Source organism: Papio anubis, chromosome 2 (genome assembly GCF_008728515.1).
Source record: "Papio anubis isolate 15944 chromosome 2, Panubis1.0, whole genome shotgun sequence".
Classification (NCBI taxonomy): Eukaryota; Metazoa; Chordata; class Mammalia; order Primates; family Cercopithecidae; genus Papio; species Papio anubis.
The window spans coordinates 147,393,194-147,415,435 of record NC_044977.1 but is presented as its reverse complement, the minus strand read 5'-3'; the positions used below and the strand labels follow the sequence as shown (position 1 = coordinate 147,415,435).

The 22,242-nt window shown below is 33.7% G+C and overlaps 1 long non-coding RNA gene across 2 annotated transcripts in view; it reads left to right on the top strand.

Annotated features, from left to right (window-relative positions):
* The first annotated feature begins 1,035 nt into the window (after positions 1-1,035).
* LOC103882306 overlaps positions 1,036-22,242 on the top strand; it is a 45,611-nt gene continuing 24,404 nt past the window's right edge. The window contains exons 1-3 of one of the 2 annotated variants that reach the window (XR_001900053.3): positions 1,036-4,272; positions 6,609-6,681; positions 18,092-18,133. This is a non-coding gene — a long non-coding RNA (uncharacterized LOC103882306). The remainder of the gene's footprint in view (positions 4,273-6,608; positions 6,682-18,091; positions 18,134-22,242) is intronic. The other variant, XR_001900055.3, reaches the window with a different exon arrangement.

Here is a 22,242-nt window from a genome sequence, read left to right as displayed (position 1 = left end):
ACTATGAACTTCCTCTAGTATTTTTGTATACATACATTCAAACACACACACAAACACTTGGGCATATGTCTAGGAGTAGAATTGTTGAGTCATAGGGAGGGCATATGGGAGCTTTAGTGCACACTGCCAGTTTTCCCTAGCAGTCAGACAGATTTACAATCCCACCAGCAGGAAATTAGCTCCAGTCGCTTCACATTTTTGTTGATACTTAGTGTTGTCAGTCGTTTAATCTTAGCCATCTCAGTGAATGCATAGTGGTATCGCATTGAGGTTTTAACTTGCATTTTCCTCATCACTAGTGAAATTGAATATATTTTTATATGTCTATTGACCATGTAGATATCTTTTTGTGAATTTCTTGTTCAAGTATTTTCCCTATTTTTCTATTATTTTTCTTTGTCAAAGAATAGTAAGAATATCTATCATCTGCACATACACACACATACATATACATACACACATGTATAGCTTCAGTTTGTGGTCTTTATGGATATGTTTATACAAATATCTTCTATCGTGTGGCTTGCCTTTTCACTTTTGTTTTCTATGGCTTGTATTTTTATGCTTTTAATGGTGTCTTCCGTTAAACAGAAATTCATCAGAAATAAATGTTTAGCAAATTTAAATGGTTCTGGGTTAATTCAGATATTTTCTCTTTCTTCTTGTGTCTATGTTGATAGTTATAATTTACCAGGATATGATCTCTTTAATTAAAAATTGTCATAAATTTGGTCTTTCTACTACTTTATAATTCTTAAAAAACAAACAAACAAACAAAAAACTCTACGCAGGCCGGGTGCGGGGGCTCATACCTGTAATCCCAGCACTTTGGGAGGCTGAGGCAGGTGGATCACCTGAGGTAGGGAGTTCAAGACCAACCTGACCAACATGGCAAAACCCCGTCTCTACTAAAAATACAAAATTAGCCTGGTGTGGTGGTGCATGTCTGTAATCCCAGCTACTCGAGAGGCTGAGGCAGGAGAATCTCTTGAACTCAGGAGGCGGAGGTTGCGGTGAGCCGTGATCCCACCATTGCATTCCAGTCTAGGCAACGAGAGTGAAACTCCATCTCAAAACAAACAAAACAACAACAACAACAAAACTCTACTCAATTTGTAGTCATGAACTCTTTTCTTGTTCCTCACTCTATTTCATTTTGCCCATTGTATCTTTTTCACTGGATTAAATATTGTCACAGTTTTATCTATTTTCTTAACAAGTTCAGATCATTAATATATTTCCATCATTGTAGTATCTTGATTAATCAAGAGAGATGTCATTCTACATCACTAATTTACATCAAAACTCTTCTTTTATCCAGAATACAGAAGACTTGGAATTCTTTACTTGGACAGTATATTTGTATGAGTCTAAAACCATTAGTCAAAAAATTCTATAGGAAACAGGATATAGAATATTTAAATGCCAAATATTATGCCCTGGTTTTCATTTTCGGTTATATGGTGAATTTACAGACACTTTCTGAAATTCATCCATTCTATTATGTTTTTAATCAAGCTTTCCATCTCATTTTATGTGTGGGGCTGAGTAATATGCTAATGCACACAAGAAATTATGTTGTATGAGAGTAACTATTACTTATGAAATAGCTGAATAAACATGTTGGAGGAATTTAGGTCATGATTCCCACAATAATTTTACTTTAGTCTAAGTAAAAGTGGTTATGAAAGCATCAAAAGTGAAGTTCCTTTTTGCTTCAGACATAAAGCCACACAGGGTCCCTGGCTTCTAGTGGAGGCGTGTTTTTCACTTAGACGTGAAATGGAGGTTGCTTTTTCCCACTCAGACCCAGAGCAGAATAGAAATCCCTTCCCACCACAGCAGGTCAGCTCCAAGTAGAGATTGAGAAAGAGAGAAAGACAGCATTATACAGAAATAAAACAAGGCTATTTCTGGAAAATATGTTATTGGTGACAGGCATTTTTCAGAACATATTTTTAAAAAAAGAGAAAGAGAAACTCTTCAGGTCTTTCAAGAACAGAGATCCTTGGAAGACAATCCCCTGTTTCTCCACCCTTCCCTGCAAAAAAAATCATTCATTAAGGATACACATGCAAACTCTCAGCAGTAAGAAGAGGAAACTAATTTTTGTAATTAGTATAAAACTAATTTTTGTAATTAATATAAAAGATCAGCTATGAGTAAATACCTGCTCCTAGTCAGAGAGTGTTGGAGTGTTAAAACTCTTGAATACAGAAAAAGATCAGCAATTTAAGTAGAACAAGATAAGAGGGTAAAGGGAAGACAATACAGAAGGAGCAGATAAGGAACATGGCTAAGGCAGGTGAGGTTGCAGCATACACGCTCCTGCACCCACAGCAGGCACTGCTGTTTGAATAGGGCTTTTCTTTCCTGCTAATCTGAGACATGACTCAACAATCCTTCTTGGCTATATACTCGAGATTGCCATTTTTAATCTACTGACAAGTGTTGGCCCATGAGAAGCAACTACTTTACTTTCATGGGGTTAAAGGTTTTTGTGAGTGTATTAGTTAAAGAATTTAAAATGACAGTTAATAGCAAATTTATATTGCATGTGTAGTTTGTTTGTGTGCCTCTTCGAAGCAAACTCTATTATTCTTATCCCATTGAACACACTCAGTAACTGTCAATTAATCTCTGTTCTTATAAAGTCTTGCATTATATAGCCTCTTCAGGGATTGTTATACATGGAGGGAGCCCTACTAACAACTGGGAAGATTTTGGTTTCTGCACTCGGTACAGTATGCTGCCTTAATAAGACTTACTTCTGAGGTATGACATTATGCATGAACTCTCTAGCATTTGTTTGCTTTCTTTGTTTCAGAGTGACTTATTTCCAGCCCTCCTATGCTGTGACTATGTTTTAATTCTTCTCCTAAATTCTCCTTTCTGGTTTGATTTTAGCATGCATGTGTCTAATGCACAACCATCAGCCTCAGTATCTTAGGAACATTACTCCATGATAGGTGTGGGGAGCTTACGATGTGGGCCTCAGGCAGCAAGTGATTTGCGTTGGTCATGGGCATGCATCTGGAGCAGCATTGAGCCTGGAAAAGTGACTGTGACCGGTAGAAGAGGATGTATGTAGCCTCATCACTTAAGGCATTGATTTTCAACCACGGAGATCCCTTACAAAACAATTTCTGCTCCAACCCACATCCTGATTTTATAGGTCTTGAATAAGTCAGAGACCAAGGCATGTATTAAAAGCATCCTAGGCATTTAATATGCATCCAAGGTAGGAAAAACAAAATCATTGTTTTATAGGGTAAAGTTTTGTTTAAGGGAAAGAGGCACAACAGGTAGGGGAGTGCATTTATCAGGTGTTGCTTTCAAGAGTAGGCTTAGTGGTGGCCCAGAGGACCAGACTAGTCAGCTTTGTCACACAGGCAACAAATGCTCCAGGGTGACTTTGCCTCAAAAGCCCTTTATCAGATTAGCTCTGTTTCTCTACAATGGATAGATACCTCAGGGTCACTCCAACTTCTTATCATGGCAGAGTTATATTTTCTAATAAAGGTCATCCTTAAGTTATCTTTTGGTATGGTATTTCCAAGTGCATTACGCCTTTCCCTATACCTCCCACCAGCTTTTTCATCTTCGGAAACAGAGCCACCTTAATTGTGAGGTATGCGATATCGCTATATTCCTTTAGATGTCTTATATAAACTTATGTGAAACCATAGAACAAAATATCATTTTTATGGTAGGTGTATTCACAGAAAAGACGGAAGGAATATGTTTAAACATTTGGATCTACTTTCCCAACACAAATAACAATTTGGATATAGCAGAAAGAACTGTGAAAAAAAATTAATAAGCATGGCTGTTGAATTGTCATTTGTTCAATGAAATATTTGTGTTCATATTGAAAAACTGCCCACACATTTATCTCTTCAGATTACGTATTAAAATTTTATTAAATACTTTCCATTTTTACCCTTTTGGTTGAGGTATATAAGAAGAATTCAATTTACTCCTGCCTTGGAAAATGATAAAATAAACCTTAGCAAATGTAATATTTTGTTAAGATTTAAGAATTTAAGTGAAGAATTCAAAATAAATTTAGACAATGTATTCATGCTGCAATCTGTTTTCGCCTCACTGGAAATGTCTGCTACGGAGACAAACTGAAGTTGTGTATATCATGCTGATTCAGAAGAGAATGAAGGCATTTGTCAAGAGATAATGTCAGACTAAACAGACGTGTTCCAATCGATTAATGCATTTGGAGGATTTCCAAATATTTGCTGATCTGAGGAGGGTGAGGTAAGGCTAATCCATAATTTGTCAATTCCACTGAAAAACTATCAAAAGCACATTTATATACAACTAGGTATGCTTCTTTGCGTCAGAAAATAGATCGATAATTAGATCTTATGACAAAGGTCCCCTTGTGATAATGTAAGAATTTAACTTTGATTTGTTGCTGTTGTAACTGGCTAATTAATTTTAATTTTCAAAGGCACGAGCTTGTGAGAAAATGATTTAGAATTGATATCTGACCTCCAGCTGTTGAATGAATTATAATTTTGATTATTGAAAATATATTTGTGGAGACTACTAACGGTAGAAGAAATAAAGAGACTCCTAATAAGTATATGGGTTTTAAGTTCCATTTTAGTAGTGCTTTTATGCTCTATGACTAAGACTTAAATTCCATGGTAACTCAGCAAGCACTATGTTAGTTTAACCATGAAGCACTTTATAATAGGCATTGCACGTTAATTGTCTATTCATATATTAGGTGCAGCCTTTTCAAAAACACAGAGAATTGGGGTGTATGTGGAAAAGTATAAATTATTAACAGATTGATTTTAATTGTTTCTTATAAGTAACATCTTAGGCACGGGTGTGTGCCTTTGGGGAAACAAATGGTTTTAATGTGACATTTATATTTGTTACAGATAACTAAATTTCATGACAGGAGAATTATGCCTATAAAATGTGTATTTTCAAAACATGGTCACTTGAGACTGTTGTTTTATTACATTTGTCCTTATGTCTTTATAGCTGAGGTTATTAATGTTACTACTATTCTCTCAGATACATGGGTTTGAAATGCAGTCATCTTTGACTCATTTTTATTTTCTCCTGTTTTTTCTCTCTCCCTTACTGCAAACCATATACTCAGTATCTATCTATCTAATTCATGGTTCTTTGTATAACATTTATCTGCTCAGAAACCATTAATGCTTCCCCATTGCATACTGAGTTTTAAGTTAAACCTTTTTTTTTTTTTTTTTGCTATTAATGACAGCAATATTACTAATAAAATTCACATTTTCAAAAATTGTATTATAAAACCAATTGTTTCAATATGTATATGTTAAGAAAGAATAAGGAAAGGAGTAAATAATACCAGACCACAATAACTAAATTATATTGTATTCAAAAATTTCTTCGATGAAATTATTATTCAACTTAGGTATGGCAATATTATATGAAAGCGACAAATAATAAACAAAACCAATAAAAATAAACCAAAACGTCCCTGGGGAGATACTGAAGAGCATGTAAGATCAGACAAGAATCAATAAACTTTGTATAGTCAAAATGAATTCTAGTGTTGTTTACAACTTCCAGCAGGAAATAGAAGAAAGAACACCAGCTGAGCATCCATTTATTGCAAACCAAGCAGGTGTGGGTTCCTACTCTGTTTACTCAATAACATTTTTCCACTGAGCAAGGTGCTTCTTCCCAATCACAATAACATTGTTTCCAACAGCTGCTGGAGTAGTGACAATCTTTCCCCTTAATTATTCAATCATGTTCTCTCTAATTCATATCCCATAAACTCACACAATAGGAGACATGCCTAAACAAATTATTTAGTCTAGGAGGCAGGCAGGGTCCCCACGACATAGCCTTAATCTACTTAACCAGTTCACATTCTCCTATTTCCTCAATATATAGTATGTCATACTGATTAGGAATATTGGCTTGACAGTCATTCCACCTCAGTTCATAATCCTAACTCTCATACTTGTTAACTGTGTTCTTGAAGGTAAGTTATATGAACACTTTGTACCTTAATGTCTTCATCAATTAAATGGTGATAATTTAATACTGCTACTCCCATAACCTTATTGGAATATTAGACCAGTCATTAGATCTACTTGTGTATATTATTGGCTGTGCCTGGCACCCAATTTTCAAGCATCGAGGAGAGCTATTGTTACCCTCCTGCATCTCGATGGCTATTTCCTAAACATAAGCCTCTTAACCACTGTCATTCCCTCGGATTAACATGCCATTTCATTCTTAGCCTGCTAAAATCTCAACAACTCTTGTAGATCTATTTCCAGTACGTATCTTTATAATCCTTTTGATCTGTTCAAATGAATGAAATTTCACTTCCATTTCTACTTCATGGTGGGCCTCTTTCCTATGAGACTTGAATTCAAGACCATTCAAGTGAATATATATATATATATACACACACACACACACACAGAGATATATACACACAAACATATATATATTATATATATATATATATATATATATCCCCATTTTCCAACCTTCCAACCTATAATAACCAGTTATTGACCTATTGGTTTAAAATGCAGCAAAATTCCACATTCTATTTTTGGATTTTCCAGGTATATGATGGGAAACAAATCTGAGAAAAGAAGGATGGTGGATGCTTTCCCATTTTGACCTATGGTCATTTTGGTAAGAACACTTTACTCAATTAAGAGGTAATCAAGTGATTCCAGGCCTGCTGCTAAATAATTATGAGATGATATTTGGAAATATGTATTTCCCTTTTAGCTCCTGAAGCCACAGGTGTATGCCTGAGGTTCTCAACAAATGGCTGATTATCTCTCAGAATATTCAGTTGTCTGGTGGCTGGCACTAATAGCTCAGAATAAGCCATGTTTAACTTTAGGATCCATCTGGACTCTTGGCCACTAGTGGTAGGTAATACTAGCTGCAGAATTCAGTTTCTCTGAGCCTGTGAAAACCGCCTGATTTCATTTCAAATTCATTTTACTTCCTGTGGGATGGATTTGAGATCAGAGCAAAATATTCAACCTCATTTTTGTTCATCTTGTCCAAAATATGATCCAGATTAACTTTTCTTAGCACACATTTGCATTTTTTACAAATATCATTTTTAATGAAATTAAAAATCTGTGATTATAAACTTTAATATTGTGCAAGTAGCATTTGTAATATAAAGGTTTCAAAAAAGGAAGATAATTTTCTCTACTGGAGATTTATTTTGCCATTTTCAACTTGGAAGCCCAGGACTCAAACAAAAGTATTGTTTGAAAGCTACTGGGGTTCATTATTTCTTACGCTGGAAGTTTCAAAAAAATGTTTTTAGCAAAAAAGAAATCTGTTTTGTTCTAAGAATTTGAAATTTGAACAGTTAAATTATTGCTAAATTTGCATAAGATTTGCTCTGTAAGAAAATACTTTTTATATTTGTTAACATGTAGTTGTTTTACTTATTTGTGCATACTAGCTTAATATATACATAGTCATATTAATATATGTTGATATGTATACATAAACACTTAAATATAAATTTTATTTTTTAAATGCATGATTTGCAATTTTGTTATAAATTGTTAAAAATTGTTTTGTGGAGTTTATGCATTTTGTAAATATGATGGTGGCAGATGGTGTACATGTGAGTTAATTGAATAGATCTTTCATAGTCTGGCACTTTTTGTGCTTTTAGAATTTGGAGAAGTTAGTCTTTACTGATGAAATGTACTTTAGAAACTATTGAGCAAACATAACATTTTAAGAACACCTTGTTTTTATCCTATGGATTTTCCTATTATATTTAAATTTGCTCTTTTGTTTTTAGAGCTCCCCTCAAGAAACATACTCTTTGTTTTTAATGCTCAATCCTTTTTTATTCTTTGTAGAAACTAGTGGTCTCCTATTAAGTAAATAGACGTGGGTCTCATTAGAGGGATCCATTCTAAAACAGAAGAGGACAACACTCAGGGAGGGCTGCAATGAGACAGAGAATCCTGAACGTTGTTCCTGATGTGCAGATCTTCACCTAGGGCTGCAGAAGACTGTACAGCTATAGACAAAATAATGATGTACAGATGTCATGGAAAGTAAGAACAAAGGAGTGAATCCATCCTACAGTCTGAAGGCAGAAGCAAGGCCATAAATGGGGTTGGGGGGGAAACCCTGTGGTAAGAATCTGTAGAGATGAGGAAAAAAATTGTAGGATTTAGGTAGGTTAGGAACTGGCAGTTCAGAGCAATGCCAGGGTATTAGAAACTCACTCTAGTGTGGTCTAAGTTTCCCAATATAGGATTGAGTGGACCTCATCATATTAGCCACATTCAAGGAATATATGTATGTTATAGAAGTCAATGGTTGCATTAAAATATTCATTAAGTTTGAACACAAGTTCTAATTTATTTTTATCATTATTTCTTAATAGCAGTTAATTCTTTGTGGCTTCAATTACTGGCTGTATTCCAAACAGTTACCAACAGTTCACTTCTTTAATTGCAGAACTTATACCGTTTTCAAATAACCAATGTAAACTTTTCCTTGGATATTATTTTGTTACCTGCAAATAACAAATGTGAATTTAGATTTGTCATCTTCCTCTGGGACTGAATTTCCCTTGTAATACAGTTTTTTGTTGATTTGTTTGTTTTTCAGTGACATCCCCAGCCCCTACATACCTATGTTTGATTTATCTTTTATTTCCTTCTTTTATACTTAAACCTTAAGGTAGACTGGAAAGTTGATATCAGTGACACAAAGTTTAATTGATTGGGTACTTTACATTTCTACTTGTTTTTGTACATTTCTGATTTATATGAATAAAAAGCAACTCAGATTAAGCCTCCCTCATTGCCCTAAGAGGTCTATTATATTTTTAGTGATTTACCTAGGGGATGTATACATGTAGTAACAGTAGAAATTAAAGGTGCAACACTACTGGCCAGGATATAGCAACATCCTGAGTACATTAATAAAGTGTAACATGTCCAGCATGTTAGGCACAAATAAAAATAGAGAATGTGGTTTTATTAAATTATCAGAAGTTACGGGTCACATTCAAACAGAAATATTCTATGAAATTCAATTCTAAGAAATTCAACTTACTTTTAATGTTTCTGAAATTGGTAAACATCATTGATGTCAAAAAAATCTTCTATGCTTGAAATAAATTATACTTCTCATTTCTAAGCTTATGATAACATGGTCAAGAATTAAAGGTATCTTCATCTGACTTCTGTTTCATCAGTCTGCTATTTGAGAAGGGTTATTTGCCTTAATACCATCAGCAATGGTTGAATTTTATATTTGGATCTGCATTTGTCATTTAAAATGTCCACAAAAAGATAACCCCCTTAAGAAGCATTAGAACTAGAAGTTACTGTGAAGCTAGGTGATCGCCTGTTTTTTGCCATCTAGCATAATGAAGATCGTAGTATTGACAAAGTTTTTGGAATTCACTACAGATTTTTCAAAACCAGATAAAAACTGTGACCAATTTTTGAGTCCTGGGGAACTATCACTCATTTAATTAACAACCATAAACAAAAACAAGTTAACTAGAATTTAACAAAATAGTAAATGGAGAAAAAAACTCTAGTATTACCTGATTGGTTTCTAAATTACACTGTTGCTCCTAAAAATGTTAAGAAATTAGGATCATGAGCACTGTTGATCACTATGATGATATGCTTACCCACTGCTGGACAAAATTTATCAGAAGAATTTTTAGATTTGGTCTGTGTCATGGCTTAGAGGTTGATACTGATGAATAAAGTGACATGCAATTTTATGGATAAATGAATGTTACTGTTAAGTAGTTTTTAAGTATGTGCATTTTAATATAATGTCTTTCCTCAAAATGCTATTCTCAATTTGATGATACGCCTTGAAAATCAATACTGTTTTAGGGTGAAGGAAATGTGGTAAATTAATGGTGTCATTAGAAGAACGGAGGTTGCCATAGAACTTCATTTGCTTCACTCTTAGGATATAACTTTTTAATTTATTCTTGTTAGTATTTTCTTATCTTCCATACTGAACAGGAAACTTATTGAATGAACAAACCATGAGTACAATTAGCATATACCTAAATTGATTTGCAGTGAAAAGGTGCTTCATAAATTCTTCTTTGCCTGAATAAATTAGGAGGTGAAGGAGCATCAACATGAAAGGGAAAAATAAGAATTATAGTGGGATACTATATTAGAGGCCAAGGAAAGATGCTGCTCTGCCTAATCTGACTTTCTGACACTGAGAGGCAAACCTCCAAAATTTCCACCTATCCATATTCATTCATTCACGCACTCACCTGGTCTCTATACATTAGGAAGCAATTGCTTTGTGTTAACCCTTGGTTTTGAATGAGAATGCAAAATTAAATGAAGAATAATTTCTGTTTAAAAGGGAGAGTTTGTTTGACAGGCATATGTATAAACACTGGAAATTATGAAGTAAAGAAGGTTTCCAATTTTCCACATACAAAAAGAGTACTAAAAAATGGTGGTGTGTTCAGATAATAGCAAACTTAATATAATTTCATGCCTTCAAGCAATATTATTTTATTTATTGAGAATTTTAACACAAAACAATCATTTGTATATCATGGATGCCCAGAAAGAATAAATATTGTGGTTCTAATTCTTACACTTTGATTTATTAGTCCTTAGTTTATTTGAATGTCATGTCACAGAGTACAGCTAATAAAAGCATGAACATTTGTCTTTGAGCAAGTTTGATCTGAGGTGAATAACATTAAACAATAGCCTATTGACAAGCAATTAAACACCACTTCTTTTCTTAGGAGTGTTTTAAATTATGTTTGTTCTAACTAGTGACAACATCTTTTGTGTTTAGAATTCCAATATAATCTTAGATGAGAAGAATCTTTTAATTAGATTTTCAATAGAATCAGTCAAGACCCACTGCTCACCATCTTGACTCTTTGTCTTCATTGACTTGGACCAAAACAAAACAAAGATAAATAGCAAAATTCATTATCAATATTTGTTTTAACTGCCTATTGTCATTTCCTCAGGGTATACAACACAGCTTTCCCCAGTGAGAGTGCTGTGTTTCTTACTTTTAGCTTTAGAGCAATTTATTCAACAATTCTGTGTCATGGAAGAACCTAGCCGAGGCAAAAGAAAAGAAAAAGTAATGTTCTTCTTCCATTTACACATAAAATGTTTATTTGAAGTATAAGAAGCAAAGAGAGAGCAGAAGGAAATTGTGTTTCTATCAGCAACTAAAAAGAAAGGCAAAAGCCAAAATAAATAATATGTAATTATTTTTTATCTAACTATTTGGGCATTTGTTTCTGCCTTTCTAAATAATGGAACTAGAATACGTTTTTACTATTGGTCAATTTTAGGTATCATTTGCTTAGTTCCTTAATAAATGTTAAAAAATTAGCTATGAAAGGACCCTTTTAATGCTAAAAATATCACAGGAAATATTTGCATTACCTAAGTCAATACGTAAGCCAGCCAGGAAGAACATTTACAAAACAAAGTTGATCATGATACTCTCTTGTAAGTGAAGATGCTATTATTTTATAACCTGGATGTGATGATCCGAAAGTTGTTAAATAAAAGTTTCATATGAGCTCTTGTAATCTGTAAAATGTCCTCTAAGTTAGCTTTAGGTAAACTAACATACTGCCAAGAAACAGTGTTAATGTGTTTAATTACCAAGCTCTTTCCAAGAAAGTCTTGTCACTTGCTCACTGGTCTTATTGCCACTTTCTGTCTTTACTTCTACCTGTCCATAAACATATCAGTGCAGATATTCGCATGTTTTGCATTTCTCCACAGTTTGCACTAGATTCTAGAAGAAATTTTTTACTGTCAATTAAGGCTAGAAATTTTTTACTGTCAATTAAGGCAATGTTTTATTCACATGTGACTGCCACTAGAGAAATGTCTTAAATTAACAAATAAATCCATTAACAAATATTTTTTTTGTTGGCTTTGCCTTTTATGAAACCCCCAATTGACATGCTCACTAACTTTTAAAATCATATAAAATTTTAAAAGCAAAAGAATTTTATTATAGTATGATGCAGGGTTAACCATTTTGAAACGATACTTATACTGCCTAAATTATACCTGGTCATCCAAGTAGAAACTAATAATGATCAGATAATAAACAGATGGAAACCAGATTGCTAAGGAAAAGGAACAGGAAATGAACTTCCTAATTAGATAACCAAGGTTTTATCTACATAATGCCAAAATAACTAATTTAGTATTTTGAATCAGTTAGGCTGAGTTTTATCATGTAAGCAAAACAGAGAACTGATTCCTTGATGCTTGCGTTCTGTCTTCAGTTGTTTGTGGCGTTATAGAGACAACACTACATGTTGCGAGCTACTTTACCTTTGTGTCTCAGGCCACATTTCCTAGGGAGACTGTCTAAGGGAAAATAATTTTCTCTTTAGTTATGAGACTAAATCTATACTCACAAATTAATTTGATCACTTTGGTTGAGTTTACTAGTAAAGAGCCCTCCTAAATAGTTTACATGATATGTGTCTACACATGTGTATCTGATTTGCCCAAACTGAAATATTTTGTGGATGGCAAATACATTCTTTAAATGTGTAACCAAGTAGGTTTACATATTTTAGCCAACAATTGATGACAGGATAGAAAAATAACCAGAACTGTGGATCCAGCTCTTATCACAAAATTTGTACTCCTTTAGATTCCATGACATCCTCACCTCCTGGTTTATCTTTGACCTTTCTTTTGGAATTTCTAAGGGTAGGCATTGAAGTCTTCCATTAGTTTGTGAAAACTCAGTCATTATTCCTTTAAGTATTGTCTCCCCTTTATTATCTCTCTCTCTCCTTCTGGGACTCCAATTAATTACATACTAGGCCTCCCGACGTGTTCTCCCAGTCTCTTAGCCTCCTTCTCATATTTTCTATCTCCTTATCCCTCTATGCTACATTCTGATTAATTTCCTCAGATGTATCTTCTAGGTAATTAGTTTTTTAATTCATCCATGTTGGTTGAATCTACCATTAAATCTATTTATTCAGGATTATTTTTAATTTTTAATTTTTATTTTTATCTAATTAATAAATGTGAATTAAAAATCAAATGATTCTACAAACTATGAAAAACAGCAGTTCTTAGAACCTCTCTTTTGTTATTTCTTCATCCTGAGAAATATTTCTTTTTGCTCTTTTATCTGATTATTTTGGCATTTGTCTCAGCATTTCTAAATAATAGGACTATAATATATTTTTATTATTGGTCAGTTTTAGGTATCATTTACTGACTTCCTATAACAATAATTAAAATTCAGTTACTAAAGTATCCTTTTAATGTGGAAACTCATAACCTTCAGTTGTAGGCACTATTCTGAAATTATTTTAATGATTACTTTCTCTCAATTTTCTCTGTTCTCTCTTTTTAGAACTTCTATCTGTAAGTTTTATCTCCAGCATTCATTTTCTAATACTTTTTACACTTATTATTTTTTGCTTTACTTTCTGGAATGTTTTCTTGACGCTATCTTTTAGCACTTCTCCAAAGTTTTTCATTACTGCTATTATATTTTTAATTACTGAGATCTTTTTATTCCCTTAAGTATTCCTTTATGGTTCTTACTTTATGGTTTGCCATCTTTCCTTTTTTCTTTAAGGATACTAACTGTTGTATTAAAGAGTTTTATTTCCATGTATCCTCCCTATAGCCTGTAAAGCGCTTGTTCTTATATGTTTTCTTTCATCTCTATACCTCTTGTTAGAGGTTTTGCCTAGATGTGTGCTCATGTTGGGTTGCCTGCACATGATCAAGAGTAGTGGAATCCTCTGAGGCCTGTTGACTATAAGCTTCATTGTAGGATGATGTGGCTAGAGCTTTCATTTGGCAAACTTCTGATATCAGAATCTTAGGTATTTCATTTGAGGCTATCATATTTCCAGATTTCTCTGGAAGGTAAAGACCTAATTGACAGCATTCTTAGAGCCAGTTAGGGTAAGAGAGGTGGAGCTTTTGGTGGGGGAATTAGAATGGGCTTCTTCACTTTGTTGCTTGTTTCCTTTGCTATGCAGAAGCTTTTTTAACTCAATGCAATCCCATTTATCCATTTTTTTTCCTTGGCTACCCATGCTTGTGGATATTGCTCAATAAATTTTTGCCCAGACAATGTCTTGAATATTTTCCCCATTGTTTTCTTGTAATAATTTCATAGTTTGAGGTCTTAGATTTAAGTCTTTAAACCATTTTTGATTGGACTTTTGTATATGGTAAGAAATAGAGGTCTAGCTTCATTCTTTTAAATGTGGATGTCCCATTTTCCCAGCACTATTTATTGAAAAGACTGTTCTTTCTCCAGTATATGTTCCTGGCAACTTTGTCAGAAATGAGTTCACTGTAGATGTATGGATTTGTTTCTGGGATCTCTGTTCTATTTCATTGGTCTATGTGTGTATTTTATGCCAGTAACAAGCCATTTTAGTTATAATAGATAGCTCTGTAGTATAATTTGAAGCCAGGTAATGATTCCTCCAGTTTTGTTCTTTTTCCAGCTTTGGTTATTCTGAGTCCTTTGTGGCACCATATAAAATTTAAGATTGTTTACTCTGTGTCTGTGAAGAATGTCGTTGGTATTTTGATAGGGATTGAATTGAATCTATGGATTGCCTCTAGTAGTATGGACATTTTAACAATATTGAGTCTTCCAATTCATGAACATGGAGTATCTTTCCAGTTTTTGTGTGTCCTCTTCAGTTTCCCGAATTAATGTTTTACAGTTGTTATTGTAGATATATTTCGTTGCTTGTGTTAGATTTATTCCTAGGTATTTTATTTCATCTGTAACTATTGCAAATGAGATTAAATGGCACATATACACCATGGAATACTATGCAGCATATAAAGGAATGAGTTCGTATCCTTTTCAGGGACATGGACGAAGCTGGAAACCATCATCCTCAGCAAACTAACACAGGAACAGAAAACTAACATCACACGTTCTCACTCATAAGTGAGAGCTGAACAAGGAAAACACATGGACACAGGGAAGGTAACATCACACACCAGGGCCTGTTGGGGGATGGGGCGCAAGGTGGGGGAAACCATTAGGACAAATACCTAATGCATTGTGGGGCTTAAAACTTAGATGACAGGTTGATAGGTGAAGCAAACCACCACGGCACACATATACCTATGTAACAAACCTGCACATTCTGCACATGTATCCCAGAACTTAAAGTAAAGTTAAAAAAAAAAAAAATGCTTTAAAAAACTTATCTAGCATTGTAGGTTGCTTTCAAGTCAGAGGATCAATCATGATATCTAACCAGTTAGTTAATGTCTTACCTTTGCTGTTTTCTCTTAAAGATATGATGTGTAAAGATGTCAGTTTTCCTTTCTCTTATTGTTTTGCTCCCCTTTCCAGGAATATTATCCATATCAATAAGCTTTTTCAAATATCTATGTCATAAGGACTTCCAATTATGTGTCTCTAGCTCAGATCTTGTAATTCAGCTCCAGTCCATCTCTTTCAGGGTGTCCAGGACATTTTTATTGAGTCCTCTTAATAACATCAAACAGGAGAAGATTTTGTGTTGATGCTATTGTCTATTGTTTTGTATTTATTTTTTATTTTTCCCAGAAAGACTTCCTCTTTCTGCATTCCTTGTCTCAGATAATCTACGCAGTTTCAAAAACCAGACTCACTGTAGGCCTAGTGAATTTTACTTTTTCCTTCAATATCCACATTCAGTTAATCACTAAATCCTGATTATTCTACCTTCTTATTGGCCCTCCTTTCTTTTGCTTATCTCTCCATTTCTTTAGCCACATTTTGAAATGCCAATTAAATTTTCTTAACTGGCTTTCCTTTTCTTATCTAAATTTTCACCATGTTTTCCTTCATGGAGCTGACAGGTGCAAATTTTATGAAGTGCATACTTGGTGTTCTTTTCTTTTTAATTATTAAAGTCTTTCCTGTGGCTTCCAATTACCTTTAAAGAAAACCCTGCATTTTTTTAGAATGGTATTCAAAATACTCTTTAACATGGCTTTGACTTTTTAGCCTGGTATTCTTAAAATATAGATGTTCTAAGCTGTAGTAATAGTAAACCACCTACATTTTTGCAGATCTACATCCTTTTTCACACATTTGCATGCTTCTGTATGTCCCCCTACCCATACATCTCTTGGCATTCTTTGACAAGGTTCTTCCTCTTCTTTCTGTTGCTACTGAACAGTGTTATGTTCCTCTATTTATTCAACTATTGCATTGTAATTGTTTGCTTAAGAATTTTCTTCATCCTTTCAAATACAAACTACTTGGACTATGCCTTTTTTTTTCTTTTATTTTTTCTCATGAAGTTCCTGACACATAGCAGGCACTCAATAATTTTGAATTTATGAATGAATGAATTTATTAGAAAGTTTGGAACAGAACTACATCTCCAGACTTCTTTTCATTTTGCTTTTAACTGTGTAATGTGAACCAAATTTAATAAAAAAGAGTCATTTTTTATAGAAATGCTTTCCATGTCCTTAAAATTACAAAGCTCTTTTGGAAACTTCTGATCTCACTATATCATAACCTCATGGCTGGAAGGGAGCCTAGATAGGGCATTTAACCCTTCTAACCAGACTGGGAGTTACTGCTCAATTTCTCTGACATGTGTTTTTCCAGATTGTATTTGGATAACTTCAGGTATTGTGAAAATGAGGAAACGATGGAGCTTGTTCTTTCTATCTTTGTAGAATGATGACCATGCAAAAGGTCTCTTTTTATAGTAAAACTAAATCTCTCTCTACAAGTTTCACACATAGACCTTGGTAAAACCCCAAGGGCAAAACAGAACATATTTATGACCTCTTCCATATAACAGTCTTCAAGAATTTGAAGACAGGTTATGTTCCTTACCAAGTCTTCTCTATCTCAGCTTAAAATATACAAAAAACTTTCAATTTCCTTCATAGCGTCTCATTATGCTTTTCCCCACCACCTTTCTTTTTTAATCTACAAGGATACTCTGTTAAATGGAACTCAAGCTTCTTGGCTGACTTAAATGGAATTAATTGGATTCTCACATTACTATTTCTAAATTAGGTTTTTTTATGATAAAACCTAATTCTGTATTTATCATTGTTATTTTTATCCTATAAAATTAATTACCTTATTATTATAAAAATTAAAACAACATAGAGTTGTATACATAATGTACATGCTTCATAATTCTAGCTTCCAGGCATTACCATTGTTAATAGTCTTGTATATGGTCATGTACCACACGACGACAATTTCGTCCAAGAAGGACTGCATATACTACGGTGATCTCATAAGATTAAAATGGAGCTGAAAAATTTCTATCATCTAGTGAAGTTGTGATCATCATAATATTGCAGTGCAATGCATTATTTACATATTTGTGGTGATGCTAGTGTAAACAAACCTACTGTACAGATAGTTTATAAGCATGACACATGCAATTATGTACATTACATTGTACTTGATAATGATAACAAATCACTATGATACTGGTTTACATATTTACTATACTATCTGTTATTATTTTAGAGTGTATGACTACTTATAAAAATGTTAACTGTAAAACATCCTCAGGTAGGTCCTTTTAGGAGGTCTTGTTATCACAGAAGACGACAGTTCCACTTGTGTTATTGCCTCTGAAGACCTTCAGGACAAGATGTGGAGGTGGAAGACAGTGATATTAATGCTCCTGAGACCTTGTAGGCTTAGTATAACTTTTGTGTTTATGTCTTAGTTCTTAACAAAATCGTTTAAAAAGCAAAATTAGAATTAAAAAATGTAAAAATAGGAAAAAACTTATAGAATAAGAATATAAAGAAAAATATTTTATATAGCTAGCTGTACAATATGTTTGTGTTTTAAGCTATATGTTATTACAGAAAAGTCAAAAAGTTTTTAAATTTAAAAACTCTATAAAGCAAAAAGTTATAAGTCAATATTAATTTATTATTGAAGAAAGAAAAACTTTTTTGTAAACTTAGTGTATCCTATGTGTACAGTGTTAATGAAGTTTGCAGTAATGTAATGTCCTAGGCTTTTACATTCTCTCACCTCTCAATCATAGGCTCACCCAGGGCACGTTCCAGTCCTGCAAGCTCCATTCATGGTAAGCATGCTATACAGGCATATCATTTTAAATCTTTTATCTGGTATTTTTACTGTATCTTTTCTATGATTAGATATGTGTAGATACACAGATACTTACCATTGTGTTATAATTGCCTACCATATTCAGTACAGTAGTATTCTGTACAGGTTTATACCCTAGGAACAGTGGGTTATACTAGATAGCCTAGCTGTGTGGTAGGCTACATTATCTAGGTTTGTGTAAATACACTGCCTGATGTTTGCACAAAGAAAAAAATATCCTAATGACTCATTTCTCAGACTATATCCCTGTTGTCAAGTCATGTATGACTATATGATTTATCCAGACTCTCCATAGAATATATGTATTTAGTTATGAATACTATATATAGATATGTTTGTATTTTACCAAAATGTTACAAAAATTGGATCACACTATGTATAGCATTCTGTAACTTGTTATTTTCACTTAACATTATGTTTAAACTTTTGTTATATATTTTGATTACCTTTGCATAACTGTATATGTACCATTAGTCGATTCTTTTTAAAAGCTGCATAATATACTACTCTTTAAGCGCACAGTCACTTATTTAGCTAATTTATTGATGCTATTTTAAATTATGAAAATCATAAACAATTCAATAAAAGTTATTGGGCATTTTCAATCTGCACAATATTGTGCCAACAACTGGAGCCAAAATGAATGCAATAATCTCTGCCACTAGGGAGTTTCTGATCTACTGGAATACAGCAATGAATTAATCAATATAATGCAATGTAAATGCTGTCTCAGAAATATGCACAGAGACACAAGAGGAGACAGACACTTGGAGTATTCAGGTAAAAGTTGGTATATTTATGTTGCATATTGAAACATTAAGTAAACAGTCACCACAGAGGAAAGCTATTTCTGGTTGCTGGTTTGCATGTTTAAATTCATACTGTTATGCAAAACTACGGTGTATTTGCAGAACTGCAAGTAGTTCAATGTGCTATCTATGGCAGGATCATGTAGGAGATGACAATGGTGAAGTAGGTGAGGGTTAGCTAATGCTGTGCCTGTTGTGCCTCAGGCCAACATATACTTTGGTTCTTATCGGCAACAGGGAGTCAGGTTAGATAAGGGAAGAAAACAAGGGAAGGTATAAAATACAGCATTGCCAGCTGGAAATAACTCTTCTTAAATAAAATTCTGTAAGCAGTGATGTTTTGCCTGGTTTCCCTTACTTGGGCATAGCAGATGACATCTGTGCCCTGAGTATATCACCTTTGTTATTATTAGTGTAGAGTGTCTGTGTATCAGTAAAAGTGTAGGATCACCTCCTAAATAAATTATTTTTACCTGAATTCTTGCTTCCGTGTCTCTTTCTAAAAGGACTTCAAGCTAAGGTACTGGTCAGTAAAATCTTGGTCAAAGCAGTCTAGGTTATTTGCCAATTTAGTTACCTACTTATTAATTCATAGAAACACCAACAAAGCCTTTTGTTTGTTTGTTTGTTTTTGCTCCAGGCTTGAAAGGAAAGGTCAATTGTAGTGGCTCACACCTGTAATCCCAACATGTTGGGAGGCAGAGGTGAGAGGATCACTTGAGACCAGGAGTTTGAGACCAGCCTGGGCAACATAGCAAGGACCTGTGCCTACAAAAAAACAAAATAAATAAATTAATAAAAAGACTGTTCAAATGATGGAAGTTTGGTTTTAAAAGATGAAAAGAACCCATAGAAACTCAAGTGAAAAAAGAGAATCTCAGGAAACAAAGTTAAGCTTGGCAATAATTGAACCAAAATCACTAGGGATCCATTCTTTCTCTCTAACTCAAGATGAGTTATCTTGCATATATTTCTGCACATTGCTTTACTTTGCTGCAGCCTCACTTCCAAAATGAACATCTTAGAATTGGCATCCTGATAATGTTGGTTTACACATAGTGTGTGGTTAAAATGTCATGAACTCTGACATTAATTATCTGTTATATCTCCAGAGACTAAATCAGTTTATTTGATTCAGTTTTTAAAAATTAATGTATTTGTACAGTTTATGGAGGTATAATTGACATACTATAAATGACTAATATCTCAAAGTACAATTTGGTAAAACATAATCTATTTGTACACCAGTAAAACCACCACCACAATGAAGGTAATGAATATGTGCATTATCCTCAAAGCGTTCCTCATGCCCTTTTCTAACCTCTTGCTTCCAGCCCTCACCTCTCTGGATTCCTCTCTGGCGATCCTTTATCTGCTCTCACAATGGATGACTGAATTTTATATAAGTGAAATCATGTTTGCCTCATTTCTTTCATCCATATAACTATTTTAACATTCACCCATATTAATGTGTGTATCATTATGTCATGCTTTTTTAACTGCTGAGAAATACTGTATTTTATAGATATACTGCAATTTGTTTATCCATTCACGTTTAGGCAATTGGACATTTGGGACATTTTGGTTGTTTCTAGTTTTGAGTCATTAAAGATGATGTTAATGATGTTACTATCAGCCTTTATGTACAAGTCTATGTATAAACATATGTGCTTTAATTTGATGAACACCTAAAAATGCGATGACAGAGTCAAATGGTAGGTATACGTTTAACTTCTTAAGAAACTACTACACTTTTGTTCAAAAGCAACTGTCAGATTTTACATTCCTACCTGCAGTAAATGAGAGTTCCACTTGTTTGACATTTACCATACTTGGTAAGGTCAGTCTTAAAATTTTAGTCACCCTTACCTGTGTGTACTAGTATTTCTGTGTTTTTTAAATTGTGATGTCCAGAAACTGTTTCTATGCTGATTTACTATGTGTACATCTTTATTAAAAAGGATCTGTTCACAGTCTTGACCTATTTTTTAAAATAGGGTTGCTTGTTTTCTTATTAATAAACTTTTTCTTTCATTCTATAATGTTTAACATTGAGATATAAGTCACATGACATATAATTCACCATTTTGAAGTGTATATGTCAGTGGTTTCTAGTATATCTACACAATGTTGTACAAAAATTATGACTATTTTATTCCAGAATATTTTCATTAATCCATAAAGAAATCCTATACCTGTTAACAATCATGCCTAATCTTTTCCTCAACTCATCTCTGGCAACCCATGAATCTACTCTGTTCCCCTAGATCTGTACACTCTGAAAATGTCATATAAATGAATTCATGCAATAGTGATAATTTCTGGTATGGCTTCTTTCCATTTAGCATGTTTTCAAGGTTCATCCAAATTGTGGCATGTGACAGATTCTTATTACTTTATATGGCTGAAATTTTTTAGTATAGAGTTTTGAGAATTTTTACATAGTCTGGATACACATTATCAGATTCATTATGTGTAAGTATGTTTTAATTATTCTTAATTATTCTTGTATGTTGCTGTCTTTTAATGTTTCTTACAGTGTCTTTAATTGTTATTATTATTATTATTATTATTATTATTATTATTACTTTGAGATGGAGTCTCACTTTGTCTCCCAGGCTGGAGTGCAGTGGCACGATCTTGGCTCACTGCAACCTCGGCCTCCTAGCTTCAAGCAATTCTCCTGCCTCAGTTCAGCCTCCGAGTAGCTGGGACTACAGGCATGTGCCACCACGCCTGACTAATTTTTGTATTTTTATTGGAGACGGTGTTTCACCATGTTGGCCAGGCTAGTCTCGAACTCCTGATCTTGAGTGATCCACCTGCCTCAGCCTCTCAAAGTGCTGGGATTACAGGCGTGAGCCACTGCGCCCAGCCCAATTGTTAATTTTGATGAGGTTGAATTTAGTTTTTCTTTTGTGAATTATACTTTTGGTGGAGTATCTACTAACTCTTTGCCCCTAACACAGAGTCACAGTCAGTTCATCCTATGCTATCGTCTAGAATTTTCATAATTTCAAGATTTACATTTAGATCTATAAATCATTTTACATTACTATTTTTATATGTGTGAGGATGGATTACAGATTTTTTTTCTCTTTTGGTTATAAATATTCAATTGTCCTACCCCTGCTTTTTGAAAAATCTGCTACTTCCCAACTGATATACTTTAACTATATATACGTGAATCTACTTTTTCACTTTCTAATATCTTCTATTGATCCACTTGTCTACCTTACCACTAATACTATACAAT